General features: G+C 35.9%; 1 non-coding gene and 1 pseudogene across 1 annotated transcript; one reads left to right on the top strand and one right to left on the bottom strand.

Annotated features, from left to right (window-relative positions):
• Nucleotides 1-12914: 12914 nt before the first annotated feature.
• On the bottom strand, nucleotides 12915-13037 carry LOC120581108 (U6atac minor spliceosomal RNA). The gene has a single exon (XR_005647158.1). It is a non-coding gene; the product is annotated as a U6atac minor spliceosomal RNA (small nuclear RNA).
• Nucleotides 13038-18051: 5014 nt separating this feature from the next.
• On the top strand, nucleotides 18052-18170 carry LOC120580999 (uncharacterized; annotated as a pseudogene).
• The last annotated feature ends 1837 nt before the right edge of the window (nucleotides 18171-20007 follow it).

Below are 20007 nucleotides of genomic sequence, written 5' to 3'. Positions count from 1 at the left end.
TAGAAAGGGTTTGTTCAATAAAAGGCTTCATGTGCCCCTGAGAATCAGAGTGTCACAGCTTTCATAAGTTTTTTGGCATAAAGGAGGCCGTATTTAAAACAAAACTCCCAACTACAATGACTCTGAGCTCCCACCTTCAAATTATGAGAATGGCAGCCCCTTTTAGAGTTTCCCTCCCTTCTCTACTATGGAGGAGTATCATAATGAGTGCAGACAGTAGGGGAAAAGAAAGATATGATATGAACAGTGACATTTTAAGTAGAAGAAACAGCATGAGCAAAAACATATAAGCATAAATGTATACAGCATGTTCCAGAAATTGCAAGTATCCCTGTATGAATACCATGTTGGATGCATTGGCTGTGAAGAGATAAACTGAGGACAGATCACATAGGACCTTCAAGGCCATGCTTAGGAATATGGACTCTGTTGTATAAACAGTAGAACGGGCATTGGACGTTTTAAAGCAAAAAAGTGACAGGATAAGATCTGTGTTTGGAAATGATCATTTTGATAGCAGTGTGAATGATTAAATTAGAGCAGGATGAGATTATTTACTGGAGTAAAAATGCATTCTGAAAACAATAGAATGCTTTAACGAGGCATCGGAAACATTTATAATAGGTCTCTCAGATGTCATTGACAGGTTTTATTTTATTCTCCAATTATGGTTCATTTTCCCTATATTTCCAGCTAGTCTTCAGCTATTGTTCTAAGAACAAAACGCATATGAAACAAAGCAAATTAATTCATTTATTCAAAAAAATTATTGATGGTCTACTATGTGCAGGTCCTTATGCCAGGTGCTAAGAGAATTCCAAGATGAATAAAACATATTTTCAGTCCTCATAGAATTACAGTACCATGAAATCTACAAAATTACTTCAATAACATTTATTAAGTATTCAGTTTATGTAGATTAATAGTCAATGCACATTGGTTAAGAAAAGATATAAAGGAGAAAGACAGCAAAGATATGAGAAACAGCCCAAAGAATATAGGCAAAGAAATATATAAACAAGAGGAAATCATAGAACAGCTTATATTTCTTGATTAATAGCATCAATTGACTACTTGCTCGGCAAAATAAGATAATTAACATTATTATACTTCCTCTTACCCTCTGTACTCAAACTCCCAATTTTTGTGGTTTACATTGTTTCTATTTGTCAGGGTTTATAATATTTACAGCTTTTGGCAATCATATTTCCCTTAGTTGTTTAGTCTCAGTTCTGTATGCAAATGGGTTCGGTCCTTATCACCTGTCCTTTTATCCTAGCAACATCATCCCTGGGGTTTTTATTTTTATTCACATCCTGGTAGGTGGGATTTCTTTGTTAAGTAGTTTGTTCAAGAATGGTTAATGGCCACATTTCCTGAGTTCTTTATTGTCTACCTGTTGCCTTTATACTTGAACAAATTCTTGAATAGAAATGCTATTTATGGCCTACACTTTCTTCACTTTCTTATCCTCAGAATTTTACAGTCATGCTCCTTTGTCATTTTTCCTGATATTTGCTATGGAGAAGTCTGAGATGAGTCAAAATTTTTCCCCTATAGGTGATTTTCTTTTCTTTCAAGATGCCTGAAGGATCTATATATTTAACCCTGAAGTTCAAAAATAAAAGTATATCTCTATATTAATTGTTCTGAACCAATTTTAGCTCTTATTATTTTTTAAGTGAAGTGGGTTCTCTTCCTTCAGGACACTAATTAGCCCAATATTGGATCATATTTGACTATATCTTTCATTTCTTTAAATTTTAAAATTTCTATGCCTTTTTCTTCTTTATTCATTATGATTATCCCAAGTCTTTCCTCCATACCATTAACCTGATTTTCAGCCAAGTCTATTTTACTTCTTGCTGTTGATATTTATTTAGTGATCTGTAATGATATTATTTTGGTTCTCACTCATTCTGTTGTTTCAATGTTTCATCCTGGATCTCTTATTTTATTGAAAATTATTTTTACTGAATTTTCAGTATGAAATATTCATAAGGAATATGCTTCTCTTCTCTGAGCTGTGACAGAGTCTATCCTTGACCAAAAATTAGTCAAGCTCCTTTGAATCCCCTTCCCAACTAGGTCTTGACTTTTGGAGTTTTTCCATCTTTTGGACTTTTGTCTATCCTTGTGTTACCCAATTTTAGCAAGAATCCTGTAAAGTTTAGCTAGAATCTCCCAAACTCAATATCTGATCACTCTCAATTTCTTACCAAATACCTCATCCCCTAACATCTTCCATGTGATATCAGATCATTTTGGCCTGCTTTCAGCAAGAATCTTGTTTATTAGTTTAGCTAGACTCTCCCCTTATCCCTGAAATTCTAGTTAATAATTTTCCATCCACAGACACACACACTCTCCCCATCCCCACCTTATTCTTTGACTATAAATTTTCACTTTTCCTTGTTGTAGTTAAGAATCGAGCTCAATTCTATACTGAGGTCTCTTTTCCCTTATTGCAATAGTTTTTCTGAATAAAATCTGTTTTTAACCTCTTGAACTACTGTCCAGCTCTGGGTTAACAGTTGTTTTTGTCTAAGACTAGATACTTCATCTGTCTTTCAAAAATCATGTTTCTTTCTACCATGCTTGAATGATAGTCGCATCATTATATTTCATCCAGTTCATGCTTAGCATGGACAGACATTTCAGACTTTCAATTTTCTCTGATATGTACTAGTTTTTCTTCCCCCAGTTTAAGAGTTTGAAGTTGTTCTCTAACAATTTTCTCTAACATGAGGATGCAGGATAAGAAGAAAGTAGTTGGGACTGACTGTTGTTCTTATTAGTGCTGCTCTCTGGTGAAATTCAGTTAAATAGCCTATCTTAGCCCATTCTAACCAGACAAGAATATATTCTACTCTTGTGTAATTTGTACCAATTCTTCTGCTCAGCCTGGTAAAGCTGAGAAATGAAAAGCTCTGGAAGCCCTTATTGTCTCTGCTGAGGTCTTGTGGTGATATATGGAGGCTTCTATTCTAAAACAATTTTCTTGTACTCCCCCATTCCTCTACCCTCCCCACATTTGCTTATCTACACTCTCAGAATTCTTCACAAGCTAGTGAAGGAATAAGGAAGAATCCTCAGAATGTTGTCAACTTCCCCCACCCTCTTTTCCTCTCAATCTGCTTCTGAGGAGTAGGGGTAGGGTGAGTAGCCACACCTTACTATACTACATCAGAATATTCTATTCCTTTTTGTTGACCACTTTTTTGTTGTTAACATTTTATTTATGTGTAAGGTTTCATCCTGATGAATTTGGGGCTTTGTTAATGTATTTTCGTTGTTGTTGGTCATCGCATTAGATATTGGTGGATAGAAAAATCTACAGCCCTGCCTAATTCTTCTCTCCTCAACTCAGAAACTTGTCATCTAAGCTCACCTAGGTTTGAAGTAGTTGCTAACCAAGGATATTTTTATAAAGAGATTCAAATAGAAAAGAAAGGAAGAACAAACAATCCACAGTTCACACGCTAATTATTCAGTAAATCTCTACAGAACTAATTTGAAAGTTTCCCTGGATATAGTTCAGTTAATTAAAATTACAAATCATTATTATTTCTTATCATTTCAATTTTTCTATTATAGTAATAAGGGGGCACTTACTATATGCCAGAGACTCTGCTGGGTACTTTACATATATTATCTAATTAAATCCTTACTACACTTATGACACATTTGCGCTATTGTTATCATCCCCATTTTATAGATGAGAAAATTTCAGTATAGCGTCACAAGAATACAGCTATCAAGAGGCAAAACCAGGACTCAAATACTCAAGTCTCTGGTGTCAAAGACTGTGATTTTAACAACTACATTACACAGCCTTCTTTTTTAAAAAATTTAGTGGAAAAAGCATTCAACTTTCCATGGAGTCAGAAGACCTGAACACAAGCCCCAGATCCAACATTATATTATGTAAGCTTGACAAGTCATTAAACTTCATTTCTCATTCATAAAATGACAATAATACGATCTTCCTTGATTGCTCTGAGAGTCATAAGGCTTTTGCTTAAAAATGGCAAATTGAACACATACATTTACCTCTGTTTTTGCTTCAAATCCACTAAAACAACAAAAAAGTGATTTTTTTTTTTAAGCATAAACCTACAAGACCAAAGTAAATAGAATAGAATCACAGTAATAACAGTTTGGAAACCAGAAAATATATAAATGAGTAATAATTGACTAAGCAGACCCAAGAAAGTCGAATTCAAATCCAGCAAAGAAGAAAGCTCAGAAGCAATTTGATATGTATGTAGAACCTACAAAATATTTAGAAATCGATACAGCAGTTGCTTTTGGAAATGGACACAAAACTGAAAACTGGAGAATTATTTGAAAGTCCATTTAAGAAGCAGTTCCCTTCCCTAACTCTGTGCAGGGACTGCTTTTCTCCACCCTGTCAGAAGATTCAAAAACAGTTCTCTGGAAAGAGCAAAACAGAGTTTCTAAACTTGGAGTGGGGTCACCAGAAATTTAAGTAATACTTCCAACATAAAACCTAGAGACCAAAACAAAGAGAAAACGGGCAACTCAGAGGATGGAAACACAAAGCAGAAAAACGTAAATTTTCAAACAGCAAATTATTAGTAAATATCCTAATAAAGGCGGAAGAAGATATGGCATTCCTTAAACTTAAATAAGCACAGGATGCCATTTTGAGGGGAAAATATCCAGGAATTTAAAAAAAGAACCTTTATAAATATTAAGTAAAATAGGATAAATGAAACATAAAACTGAATAGAAATAGAGAAAAAAGTGGAGAGCAGGTATTTATCAAAGGCTTAATTCAAGAAAATTTTCTATACTGAAGGATATGAATTTCCAAAATTAGAGGGCCTAGCAAGTGTCCAGTACAATGGATAGAAACAAATCCACACGATGACACACAAGTGTGAAATTTCAGAACACGAGAAACTTGGAAATAAGCTTCCAGAAAGGATAAAAGTTACAAGCATAAGGATTACATTGGACTCCTCAACAGCAACACTGGGATCAAAAAGATAGTAGAACAATATCCATAAATTCTGAAGAAAATTATTTCCAGTCTAGACTTCTATATTCAAATAAACTATCAATTGAGTAAAAAAGACATTCTAGACTTGCAAGATTTCCCAATACTTTAACTTTTATACACCCTTCCTCAGGAAGCTATTAGAGGGTAGGCTCTCCAAAAATGTGGGAGCAAACTAAAAAATAGGAACACATGGTAGATTGTGTAATGTGTTCAAAATATTGCCTGCCTCTTTCTATCAGGATGAGAATTTTACTTCCCATCTCACTGACATCAAGCTTGACCATTGATTTGCATTGAACAATGAAATGACAGTGGAAATGGTATCATAACTCTTCTTTTTTCTAAAGAATTGGTACAGCCCAGATGAAGACTATTCCTGGGTCCTGGGAAGAAGTCAACATGGAGCAAATCTGCAGCCAACCCAGAAAGGATATCTAATGAGAGTGAAAAATATATCTTTTGTGTTGTAAGCCACTGAAATTTCTGAGTCTTTACTGAGGAAGGAAAGAAAGAAGGAAGGAAAGACGGAAGGAAAGAAGGAAGGAAAGAAGGAAGGAAAGAAGGAAGGAAGGAAGGAAGGAAGAAGGAAGGAAGGAAGGAAGGAAGGAAGGAAGGAAGGAAGGAAGGAAGGAAGGGAAAAACAAATATCAAAAGCTGACTCATAAATGTAGGTTCATGGAAATGGAATTTGACACAAGAAAGAATAATGCTGAAGTTTTATTCTGAAATGACAGCTGTGAAGTAAGTCTAGAGAAGAATCAAAGTCAAAATGGAGAAAATCAGAAGGCTTTTAGATGTTTTAAAGATGAAATTGTTAGACTAATGTGTCTATCTTACAAAGAAATACACTTTTGAGGGAGAATTCGATTCTGAGTTAGCAATAATTATATTAAAACAAAGTAAATGAAAAATAAAAACAAAGCATTTATTAACTCCAGGAAAAGTGAAAAGGAAAGACAATCATAGTATATAAGCATTTACATAGTCATAATTATATAAATATTGATTTTATTTAACCAACATTATGATATAACTATATTAGAAAAATGGCTAAAAATGTGTGTACATGTGTGAATGAGATAGGCTTGAGATTGAGGTTATTGAAAGATATTACCTCTTTCACAGATAATGTCTAATTGTTTTCAAATCAAGAAGTAGCCAAAAAATAAAAATAAATAAAATAAAAAAAGAAGTAGCAAGATAAGCATATAATGTAGAAATATTGGGACAAATATGTAAAGGAACAGCTAAAATAGTGGAAAATTGTTACCCCTGGGGGAGAAAGGTGAGAAAATTGGGGCTTAAGGAATCTGTTTTTTGTAATAGATCTCATAGAACTATTTGACTCCTAGACTATGTGTATTTCTTGCTTTGATAAAAAATAAAAAACTATACTTAAACATTGCAGCACAGTGGCAGCTTGAGGCTTAAAAACTCAATATACAAAAAGAAAATTAATATTATAGGCTAATGCAGCATACATTTATGCACAAAAAGAAAAGAAAAGAAAGAAAAGTGAAAAAGAAGAGGGAGCTTGAAACATTTGTAAGCTATAAAGCACTAAGAACATTTACAGTGACTGGAAACAAGTTAGAAGACTGAGTAGTATGGAAGCAGAAAAATATAGTGAGTGAGAGCATGGGCTCTCGGTTCAGACAGCACGTGGTTTAAATTCTCTTGCTCTGCTATGTACCAGCTGTGTGATCTTGGGAATATTGCTAATCCTTGGTTTAGTATTTGTAAAATAGGGATGATAATGGTCCCTTTCTCATAGATACTATGAGAATGAAATGAAATAAGCCCTTGCAGAAGGAAAGAAAGAAATCACTGGCAAAGTTTTAACTAATATCAATCTCTTTCATACCTTTTTCTTCTCTATGGATTAATCAACATTAAATGGATGGCTAAAAGGCAATCAGTAGAAGGAAAAATCTGAAGCAAAAAGCTGAGATGATGCACAAACTGGAGAACAAACCTCTGAATAATCGAAAACTCACATTGTGGTCACTTCAGTGGCAGGAATTGGTAAGCCAATTGCCTTAGAACCTATTGTTTCTTGACTTTCTCTGTCCCTTTCTTTCTCTTTCCTTCTCCTCCTTCATTCCAAACCATTGTCATCAACATCTTTCAATGCACACTGAGCATCTCATTCATTCAGCAAATGTTAATTGAATGACAAATGCACTGATTTTAGTCTCTGATTCCCATGTGCTCAGCTTATCTACCTACATAATTTAGACAATGGGTTAAGATCGTAGATATGAAAGCAGTTTTTTTCTGCAATAAGAAGTTGTTATGATCAATGATAGGTAAGGATGCTTATTAATGCAAAAGCAATCACAAGGATATTTGACCAGCGTCCAGCTCTCACAGAAGATCATATTCCTCTGCAACCGGTGTAATTCTAATTCCAAAAGCCACTCTACCTCCTGAATCTGATCATTATAAAACATGATTTTTCAAATTAGATTATTATGTCATGCTAAATAAGCCTAGTTCTTTTTTGCATGCTAGGAAGCAGGTTTTTTAAGGACATGAGCAAGAAAGAGGAAACTTCCAACCTCTTAGAGTTTATTTCCAGGAGAAACCTAGAATTTCTGTATGAAATACAGATCTTTTTATTTTCTTCTACCTATTACTCAGAGATGTTGCCAGGGCTGACATTAGGCACTCTTAAAGACCATCATTCCTTCACTGAAAGAATGCCCAGAAGTTAAATAGTAATTTTTGTGACTCAAAGTTTAGAAAACCAAAGAAATCACCTAACAGACTGCTGCCTCACTTCCTCACAGATATCCTTGTGCTCTTTTCTCCCTTCTGCTTCCAGTTTTTTTAATCCTTCTTATCCACACAGGTGGGCCTATTAGACTGGAAGCTTTCATCCAACCCATCCCTAGGACTATCCAGGCCAATCTTTATCCCAATATCCAGTGTACTTTGTCATTGCCGCTATGGTTCTGGTCTCATGTTGCAATTCTGACATAGAGTTCTGTACTATTTCTGAGATCTGGCCCTACTTCTGGTATTTGAGTTCCTTTCTGGTTCCTTTAATCAGCTTCTTTGTCTTGACACACTGCAAAATCATAGTCCCTCTGAGAAAAGGTCTAATATGCTCTTACTAGCCCACCATTCCAATTGACTGCTATCTGCAAATAGTCCCAATTCAAACAGTAGCCTGTGTGTCTAGTTCTCTGATTATTCCCTCTCTTGCATTACCCAGCACTGTGCTATCCACCTTAGAAAAATGCTCTAACTCCTAGTTGTTCCTCTTTCAGTGCACCTTGTTCACTTATAGGTAATCAGAACATACTAGCCCAGTCATTCAGTGCACCTTGTTCACTTATAGGTAATCAGAACATACTAGCCCAGTCATTCAACCAACTTACTGGGAAGAACGTGATTCTCATAAGGAAATAGGAAGTCTGAACTTTGAGATCAAGTCAGTTTGTACATGTATGACTCTATACCCCAACTTACCCTGTAAAAAGGCAGATATATACCTATTTCTCTACTTCTGAGTCACTAACTGCATTTGAAAGGATATTGCACTAATTAGAATAATTAGTTCCATTGGCTGAAATTTTAGAAAATACAAAATTTCAAATTTGGGGGTATAATAATGTCTAATGACACTATATGCTAAGCACTGTATTAAATACTTCGTATAAGCTAACTCATTTAATCCTCACAACTACCCAATGAAATAGGCAATGTTATTCCCAATTCACAAATGAGAAATTATAACACAGAGAGGTTAAGTAACTTACCAAAGGTCACACAGCTAGGAGAACTGGGCATTGAACCCAAGCAATCCTAGAGGTCCATTAAACTATACTGCCTCTGGGAAACGAAGACAGGTCAGGTAGGCATTCTTTAGATTCTCATTCAAAGTGGACTTTGTAGTCCTTAAAATAAAGTTCAGACTGATTACTCTCAGTCAATCAAGCAACTCCTAGTACATTTGGCTCCATCTTCATAATACATTTGCTAATGTAAATGAAATAGCAGCCAATTACCAGTAAAGTGTTTTTATTTATTAAACAATACTATAAAATTCTGATGAAAACCTCTATTATAATTCAGACTTGAAGTTTTTTGTTGGTGTTCAGAAAGTGGTCCAGCTGTTGCTGCAGCTGCTTGGTAATTTGACAGGAACAAAATCAGTGAATCAGTTAGAATTCTAAATTTTGAAAAGGACAATGCATTTCCTTTTGTCTTCATAAGACACCTACATTTAAATTACAATGCAAAAGGAACCAGGCACTGTGTGAACAAATTTACATAATTGGTGTCAGGGGTCTAAAGCAGAAGCAAAAGGGGGCTAGAAATTGATGAAAGTGATAGAGCTGATTATTCTATCCATCTTAGCATCTTTTCAAATCCTTTTAAAATGAAGGCATTAAATTACTGTGCATATCTGCTTAAAGTCTAGCTATATTATTGGGGCTTAATTAGGTTAAAGAAAGAAAACGCAACCATAAGGTTTTGCATGTGTAGATCTTTGCCTTTTTGTTTAGAACATGTATGGTAAAACGTGTCCATTGCTGCAAAGATTTCATGCGATTCAGCATTTCTTTGTGACCCATTTGTTCACAAAGGCTGCCACATCTGTTATAGGAAACAGCTAGTTCATCCACCGGAAAGCTAATCTGGATAATTCAAGCAAAATTTTAAGAAGGCGAACATCTGCAGTAAATGTGGCTCATGTCCTTCATAGATTTTAACTCTTCTATGTGGAGAAAAACACTGTCTTAATCAGAGATAATTGCTTGCAAGGAACAGAAATTCTTTCAAACTAACTCATGAACAAGGGAGTGATGCTTATTGAAAAGATACAGAAGTATCTTTGGAATCAAAGCCAACAAGACAGCCAGTTCTTGACATGGGATTCACGTGCAAAGAGACTTGACATAGAACTTGAAAGTCAGGAACTAAAGGTATTCTCTTCATCTCTTCTAAGCTCAATAATATCTTCTTCTTTTTCTTGGAAGATTGGCTTTCCCTGCTTCAGTATCCTCTTGGTAGAAAGTGACAACCCATCCCCAGCTCTTCATCACCTACTAGCTCTAGAGCCCAAGACAAATTAAAGTAGAGATTCTGCATCCCTATTCCAAATATCCATGATAGAGAATTTGATTAGCCCAGCTTAGATTGGGTGTTTACTTCTTGTCCAATCAGCTGTGGCTAGCAGAGCAGCATTTTATGGACACTGGGTTGCTCTACCTCTTTGGTAAGTGGAGTCCAAAGGCATTCTGAAAAGGATTCACTATAACATATTGTTGCCATTCTTTGGAATTAGATGATGATGAACTACAGATGTGTTAGCATTTAAACCTTCTCAGATCCACATTTCCCCTATCTCTGAATCTCAAAGCCACCCTTGTCTCTACTGATAACCTTTAACACTTGATTTTTTAATTTCTGCATCTGCCAAAATCATCAACAAAGTGTTGACAAGCTAGTTATGAATATTTGTCAATTTGTACGTCGGATGCTAACTCTCGTCGTGGAGAATTTCCTAGAAATTTTATTTTCATGCTTTGAGAAATTTCACAAGTAAAGCTTTCAAATATCTCCACCCTTGCCTTCAAGCTAGATGCTCAGTGACCAAATATAACAAATATAACATCAGGAAAGTCAATCTACACCTTCTAGTTAGAACCTCCAAATTAATGAGACCAATGTAAATGCCATCTACTGTGAAAATGTATAAAAGGAAAATATTAAGTGATATAATTGTTAATTAACACATTATAATTTTGACTTCCCAGCTAGAAATGTAGTCACTTTATTAAAATATAGTCATATCATTGTCAATTCCAAATGACATTTCAGGAAAGAATAAGTGACGATCCATCTAATGACTGAATTCAGCCATGATACGACTATGCCACTGTCATTTAGTCCAGATCAAGGTCCCTCTCCACCTAAAGAGAAAGTGCTTAGTGTTATTAGTTTTTAAATTTTTTAATTAAATTTTTTAATTTTCACAATCTATGTAAAAGTCTCCCTCTAGAATCTAGAGTTTCCCTAGATATAGAGGACAAAGAAGATCCCATGCTGAATAGCTTTTTCAACTCAGTAAGAACTTAGAGTTTTAGGGGCTGAGGATAGAGATGATTTCCAAATTGCATCCATGCAGAAAATGCTGACTGTGGGTACTAGTCCAGGAATAACCACAGCCATTTTTTTTCCTTCTTATGTTTTCCAAATAAGTCATAAAGGACCCTCTGCATTCAAATAGTGTGTCATGAAATGGGAAAGATAAAATATAGAAACTGCACATTGCTGTCTCTTCTTAATGAATCTAGCTTTTAGTTACTTGGTGTGAGGCCAGAATAGCCCATCTAAAATAGGAGTGAGTTGTACTCCATGCCAGCTATTTCCAGTGCATTGTGCTATTTCTCAGTTGTTTGAGTAGCACCTCTCTCTGGAGGAAGCAATGCTGCCTTTTCTTTGAGAATGTCTGGTCTAGTACAGGGGTCCCCGACTGCCAGGCTGCAGACCGGTACTGGTCCATGGCTTGTTAGGAATCAGGCCACACAGCAGGAGATGAGCAGTAGGTGAGCAAGTGAAACTTCATCTGTATTTGCAGCTGCTCCCCAGCATTAGCATCACCACCTTGGCCCTACCTCAGATCATCAGGCATTAGATTCTCATAGGAGCACCAGTCTCTGGTACCAAAAAGGTTGGGGACTGCTGGTTCTGAGTTCTGTCTGCAAATTAGAATTACCTGGGAGCTTTAAAAAAAAAAAAATGCCTGTGTGGATTCTGCCAATTAAATCAGAATCTCAGAGAACCATATTTGGGTATCGGTGTTTTTAAAAAGCTGTCCAAGAGATTTAAATAGGCGACCATAGTTAAGAACCCCTGGGTTTGCTTTTATAAAGATAGTCTGACCACTACGTTTTGCCTATAGATCAATGCTTCTCAATCTTAATTTTTTTATCACCTTCTAATGAACATTTTTGGACTTTTTTTTCTAGTTGCTTCCCCATGAAAATTTAATATCACAGGTATTGTATACTTATTGTGTACTTCATGTATATCTGTGCTTTATACATAGAGTAAGGCTCTTTTGCCCTCTAAGAACCAATTTTTGCCCCCTTGGGAGTGATATTATTCTCACTGAGACTGTGTGTTGTAGACTGAACAAATCAGTGAACCTGGATGAGCTAGGTTGTGCTGCCATGACACACAACCCAAAATCTCAGTGGCTTAAAACAACAAAAGTTCACATTTTGCTTGCACAACATGTGCATTAGAGGTCAGCAAAGGAGCCCTGCTCTGCCTCATGATCTTTAACTCTGGTACCCAGACTGCCAGAGCAACTTCTATCTGGAATATTACTGATGACTATGGCAGAGGAAAAGGGAAACATGAAAAAGTGTTCTCCGGCAATTAAAACTTATGCCAGAGGAACTCCCAAAGCTTCCACTTACATTTAAATAGCCAGAGTAAGTCACATGGTGACATCTGAGTTCAACAGGACAAGTAAATGTGATCCTCCCACAAGAAGGGGAACCAGATACTGATGAGCAATCTACCAAGCAGGCAGTCTTCTCAGACGTTAAGAAAGGGACATACATGCTCCCTAATCACCACTAGGAGCCTCTTTCCTGATTATGATGCACTTGGCTCAAGGGCAAGAGAGGGTATGACATGATGGCTCTAGCAGTGCTACTCCTTTTTTTAATTTTTTTAGTTTTTAAGCATTTTATTTTATTTTTAGTTTCATGTATACAGTACATTGGTTAGACGTTAACATAATTTATTAAATGATCCCCCCACTTACTCTTTCACCCGTCGGGCTCTACACGTAGCCATTACATTACTACTGACTACATTCTCTATGCTATACTCATACTCCCCATCCCCGTGACTGAAAACACCATGGTTAGATGCCACAAAGTAGGTAGCAATGCCTTAACTGTATGCGTGTTATGAGGCCCGAGAGCCTCTTCCATCCTTGTCAATGGGATTACTAACCTCTCCTTTCATACAATACCCTTTTTGTTTTTTATGCCTATGTTACTTGAATTAAAGTAAAATTGAGAAAACTCAGTGGACTTTTTTTTTATTTTTATTTTTTTGATATTTTTTCATGGTTCTACCAATGCTGTAGTAGTCAACATGGCATTCCACTTGCATTACTAACAAGAATCCTTTTAGTGGACTTCCCCCTAATAGTCTCTTGGAGCACATCATTGGCTTTTGATCAGGTTTCCAATTTCCAGTTTGAGGTTTGGGAGTACTCATTAACTACATTATGCACTATGCAAAATGTTAAGCTTCAAACCCAGAAAAGGCAAGTCAGCATCCTCTTTCATTGTTTATCAATAAAAGTTCTGCCAGGAGTGTATAAGATTTCCAAGTCTTATGAAGGAAAAGGTCAGGATTTCTCACAACAAACCAGGATGATTGTACACATTGCCAAGTGCTCTAATCTAGCATGAAGTTTGAATACATTGTACCAAAGAAAAAACTAAGTGTAACTTCATGGTTGAAATCAGATAGTCGTTTAGAAATAGCTAGGAGGCCCTAAAAGAAATAATGCTTGGGGAAAGTAAGGCTTTTAACTTTTATTGACATTATGACTCAAAGTATTAATATGATGCCTCTTGTTTCTTGTTGCAATTAGTCACAGCAACTCTCATTGGTCCCCAAAAGACTTTTAGTCTAAGTGTTGGAAAGTTTTAGAAAGCCTTCATTTAAGAAAAACTAAAAACGGGATTCTTGCTTCTTGCTCTATGTTCTATGTTGGAGAAAAAAATCCTTTACTCCAGAGGTTCCGAAACAGATCATCATAGATCTATAGTTATTAAAGTTTTATCTTAGAAATTCCATAACATGCTTTCCCTGTAAACTCTTTCCTTTTGTATGGATTCACCTCGAGGCAGAGCTTCCCTTTTCGTGATATGGCATTCCCAAAACCCTTGTCTCTTAAAGTCCATTCCTTGTATCTCCATCTATCCCCGCTGGAACAATCTCAAGGTTTTGAGGAGTTTAAAAGTGTTTTTCTTCCTAAGATTCAATCCTTTTATGACTTTCTTCAGTTCTATCTCCCCCTAGGTGATGGAGAAGCCTATTTCTGAATGGGACAGAGAATGGTCATTCTCTCAGGATCCCAAAGATGTCACCAGTGACAAATTGTTTATTCTAGTAGATACATGATCACATAGAAAGTCTAAAAGTCATTTTTCCTTGCATCGTGTGTCTCTAGAATTTAATGATGAAAACTGAAGCCTCTGTACTCTTTATCACCTGTTCCTGGCTCTAAATCGACAAGGTTTGGGAAACCCAAACATGATTGCCCCAACTCTTTTTGCAGACAGGAACTATCAAAAGATCAGGCCTTTTTCTAGGCAGCCAGAGGCTCCTGGAGTCATAAAGCATATCAAGGAAACCCTTGACTGGGTCCTACAGCTTCAGACCAGTTTGTTGTAAAGGGAAAATTTTGTATGTGACAGAGTTGGATGCACATCTTCACAAAACTGGACCCCAGCCCTTCCAGCACCTCTGCAGAGATAGGCAATCGATAGAAGGTTTCCAGGCAGCACCTTGCTCTGTGTTTCCATTGGATGTCTCAGTCCCTGATCCCTTCCTACAGTTTCTCCACAGTTACAGCTCTGTCTGGTGCAGCTCTTTGCTTACTTCTGGTTTTCCTCATGAATCGGGAAGCTGGCTTTGACCTAGCATTTCAGTACCAGGGACTGATTCTGTTTCTGGAAGGACTTGAGCCTTCATAGCCCACCCTGGACAACAAGGGAAGTGAGGGGCCTTAGGGAGATTGTTGAAGAGTAAGCAATACTGCCGCCTTGTGGAAGACAATAGTTATACTCTTTGTGGCTGAAAGGATTTTTTAAAAAGTAACCTTTAAAAGCGGAAATTGGCGTGGAGTCTGAGATTTCTTTTTCGCATTGTATTGTTGTGCATTGTTTAAATTTTTGCCATTTGTATAAATGAATCTTATTTAAAATAAGTTTAATCCATTAACAAATAAATTTCAAAGAGTTAAAAAAAATTAAGCTATTTAAAAATATCCTATTAAGTCATTAAAAGTTTGTCCTGGCACCACCTCTAACTAGTTGTGTAACCTCAATCATTTGAATCTGTTTCCTCATTAGTAAAATGCAGGAGTTGGATTTGATGACACAAATTATAACTACTGTTTTATTATCTTTCTATTAAAATTTTCCTAGCTTTCTTTTACCAGATATAGCAATTAATGTATATGTAATTCGCATAACAGAAAATTGGAAATTTTTAGTATTGAAAGCTAAATCAAGAGCTTTACTATTGAAAGCTAACCCAGTGGTTAGCTGCATATTAGAATCCATCTAGGATGCTTAAAAAATTCCAATATATGAGCTCCACTCCAGACACATTGTATTAGAATCTCTGAGGGTGGGGTCTCACTGTAGGTAACTTTTAAAGGCTTCTCAAATGATTCCAATGTGCAGCTGAGCTTGAGAACTAACTACTGCTAGTTAAAGTGTGACCTGACTTTAAGAGTATCTCTTTTACAGAAATTCCACTACCAAATCACTGAAACTTAGATTCATGACTGTCTTCTTTTCAAATATAAATATATCAATAAAGATTGAATTAACCAAATGTTTTGATCCAAATTGGCTTAGTAAGAGTACTCTCTTCCTAACCTCTAGCTAGGTTCAGCCCAATGAAGAGACCTAAAGTTCAAACAGGATTAGGGGACAAGATAACTCGTTTTAGAGTATATCATGAAATACTTTGGGAGAGGTTAGGTTTGAATAGGCTGCAGAAAGGGAAGCAATGAACAACCAGAAATCATCACAAGAACATCACAAATGTGAATATGGAAGAGGATGAACCAAGGGAGTAGCAGAGGAATGGAAAAGAACAGACCAGCGAACTAAAGACTAATTGCAACTACTTAAATATTTTTTGAGGTCAAAGAGTACAAAATTCCAGATATAAGACGAATAAGTTCTGGGGATCTAGTGTACAACATGGCGATTATAGTTAACAATATGGTATTATATACTTAAAGTTGCTAAGAGAGTAGATCTTAAATGTTCTCATCACAAAAAAGAAATGGTAATTATATGAGATGATGGCACTACTAGCTAAAGGTATGGTGATAATCATTTTTGCACTATGTAAGTGTATCAAATCAATAGGTAGTACACCTTAAACTTACACCATGTTATATGTCGATTATATCTCAGTAAAGCTGGAAAAATTTTTGTCTAAAAAGTCTCTTAATCCAGTTCATAATGTAATCATTCCTAATATCAAATCTTTCAGGCTGAGTGCAGGAGACTAGATATGCAAAGCATCTTAGCATGATTTCTACATATTATTTTATTAATTAAATATTTTATGTACTTACAGTAGTCCTACTTTATCCCTGGGGAATACATTTCAAGACTCCCAAAGGATGCCTGAAACCATGAACCGAATCCTATACATACTGTTTTTTCCTATACATACATATACTTTATGGTTTGTCTTCGGCATATCTGAATTGCAAGCATCACTACTCTTACACTTTGGAGCCAATTATTAAATAAAATAAGGTTTACTTGAAAACAGCACTGTGATATTGCTATGGCTACTAGGCGACTAACAGACGGGGAGCGTATACAGCCCACAGCTGCTAGACACGTAGATGATTCACGTCCCAGGCAAGACGGAGTAGTACAGCGTGAGCTTTCATCACGCTACTCAGAACAGCAGCAATTTAAAACTTATGTTTATTTCTGAAATTTTTCATTTAATATTTTCAGACCGCCAGTGATTACAGGTAACTAAAACTGCAGAAAGCGAAGCCTCAAATAAGGGGAAACTACTATATTTGTTTTTTTTTTTTTTACTACAACCTATTATTTTATTTAATCCATACAATTCATGAAGTATGCATTATCTCCATTTTACAGATAAGAACACTGGGTTTAAAGGAAGGGGGATCAACTTGTTTTGCTTTGTCCCAATGAAAAGAAATTTAATCAAAAGTTTAAAATGTATTTTAATATAGTTATTTGGTAGCTGAAAAGAGATCTGTCTACTTATATATATCCCAGCTGCTGTGAATAATTTTTCCTTAGTATATATAAATTATGGCTTCTATCTTCTGATATTTGCCCATTCATTCTTTTCTTTTTAAAATATATTTTAAATACTTCCTAATATGTTATAATTATGTTCTTTTCAACGTGAAAATGTGTCAGAGATTATTCTTGATTCATCTTCTTGAATCACATCTATACATACCCAACACACTTCCAATTTTGATGATAAATGGTATCTTAAAATTTTTTTAATTACTAAGCATAAAAAATGGTCTGCCACAAGATGACCAAATATCACACCTGGACTGATTTTCTAACCTCACAAAAGAGAAAAGTGTAAGCTTGTTTTTATGCGGTAAGCTAAGGGAGAGACTTTATTTGCATATTTGGAAACCAAAGCAGGAGCCAGCTAATGAGGAAGTATGAGCTTCTTTCCTTAAAGCTGAAAGGAATGTCATTTCCACCAACACTTAACAAGTGATATTTACAGGGAAGTTTCCCATAAAATGAGGCTGGCAGTAGTTTCAGCTACAGCATTTTCTTCCTAATACAGAATCTTCAGGAGTTGCCTGAGAAAGAATGGTTTGCTCTGGAGTAGTTCGAACATGGACTCACTCATATATCTGAGGAGGTCACCTGGAGGAAAATGCCTAACTGTTTGAAATGCTTTCCTGACACTTCCTTGTAGTGTTTTGGAGTCTACTTCAGTTCAAAGAGCATTTATTAACTACCATGGAAACAAGCACTGTACCCAACCTTGTAGGAGACGAAGATATCTAAGGATCTAAGTCACCATGGTCTCTTGCCTGTATTATTACAGAAAAACAAGCAAAACCCATCTCCTCCCAAAAACCTCAGCCTTCCCACATCTACACTTGTGTTTCCAATCTATTCTTCATATTGCAGCCAATGTGCACTTTAAAAATCATAATTCTGACCTCCACATTCCCTTTATTAAAACATCCAATGGTCTACGGCCATGCCACCCTGAACAAGCCCAATCCCGTTTGATCTTGGAAGCTAAGCAGGGTCGAGTCTGGTTAGTACTTGGATAAGAGACCACCTAGGAAGACCAAGTGCTGTAGGCATAAAAAATAAAAAATAAAGGATTGTAAGCTCTCAAAGTCCTTGCAATCTGTGAGGTCAACCAAGTGTTGCCTTGCCTAAAAAAAATAATAATAAAAAATAAAAAATAATTTTAAAAAAACCTTCAATGATTTCCTACTGTCCCCAGGATAAAATCATAAATTCTTGGTACTGCATGATCCAGCCCGTGCCTGCTTCAATAGTCTTACATTGTGCCATACACCCCCTCATTCATTAAATCCCCACAACCGTGACTGTTTTTAGAACTTAGAACACATCGTTATTTCTTAAGCCTTAGATTTCTTAGATATTGTTCCCATCCTCTTTTTCAATTCCTTTCTCACTTTCATCTAGCTACTTTCTACCACCCTTGAGAATTCAGTTTAAACATTATTTCTTCCAGGAAGAATTCCTTAATTCCCCAGACTAAATTGTGTCCCCTCATTATATGCTCCTATTAAAACATGCATTTCACCATTGTTATATTCAACATACTTGTAATTATTTGTTAATCTCTGGCTTTCAAGATAAACTAGAAGCTTCATGAGGGCATTTAAGACGGCGTCCAGCTCCATTCGTCCAATCTGAATGAATAAAATTAATGAAAAATTTGGTCACTGCCTCAGAAGCCCACAGTCTAGTATAGCAAACATATACACACATCATTTTAAATTTTAACACAAGATAAGCCAAGTGTATTAGCAACACAACATGCAATAAAAGTAATAGGAAAACAAGGAGGGGGACATTAATTCTCAAGGAGATGGGCCTTGAAGGATGGGAAGAACTCCAACAGGAAGAATGATGAGAAAGGATTCCGAAGGAAGGAGTAGCATAAACAAGGTATGGAGAGAAGAGACTATAGGTGATTTGGGCTAAGGCAAGTATTCCAGTGTGATTGAGATATAGACTGTTTGGAAGTGTGTGGTTCAAGCAAACTTGGTGAAGTAGGCTGGCATTATCACACCGAATATTAGACTGAGGAATTTGTATGTTATTCCGCAGACAGTAGAGTCAGATCTGATTTTAAAAAGGGAATTCTACATTGCATATAAAAAAAGGAAAGAAGAGGATAAGAGATCATTTAGGGCTTCTTTAGAGGAAAAGATATATTTACAGATACCAGTCTCTCCACATTCTAAATAAGTCTGTAAACATTTAAAACACACAAATGATAAAGTGTCCTCTATCTTGCTGCACACAAGCATCTCCAGAAGAATGCAGGTTATCCTACAGATACTGCAGATGCTGATTCCGGGAGAAGAAAAGATCCGTTCAGTTAGATGTATGGTGAGAAGGGCAAGTTCCAAAGTTTGAATGGTTTTCTTTTTGAAACAAGTTTTTTAAATTTTTTTTCGGTTTTATTGTGATATAATTGACAAATAAAATTGTAAGATAGCTAAGCTGTACATCATAATGATTTGATATATGTATACATTGTAAAAGAATTCCCCCCATGTAATTAACACATACATAGCTTCACATATTTATCTTTTTTGTGTGTGTGAAAAAGGTCTAAGGTCTACTGTATTAGCAAATTTCAATTATAAATACAGAGTTATCATCTATAGCCACCATATTATACATTAGATGCTCAGATCTTGTTCATCTTATAACTGAAAGTTTGTACTCCTTTTATCAACCTCTATTTCTCTGACTCTGTGGCCCCTGGCAACCACTTTTCTACTGTCTGTTTCTATGAATTTGACTTTTTAAAAAAAGATTCCACATGTAAGTGATACCATGCAGTATTTGAAACAGATTTTGATCAGAAGAAGATAACGCTTTCTCCAATAACAGTATTGGTCATTTCACTTAAAGAGCAAAATGCCTCAATTA

The sequence above is a fragment of the Pteropus medius genome, unplaced genomic scaffold, assembly GCF_902729225.1.
Source record: "Pteropus medius unplaced genomic scaffold, Ma_sr-lr_union100, whole genome shotgun sequence".
Lineage (NCBI taxonomy): Eukaryota > Metazoa > Chordata > Mammalia > Chiroptera > Pteropodidae > Pteropus > Pteropus medius.
This window is presented reverse-complemented; position numbering and strand designations above follow the sequence as displayed.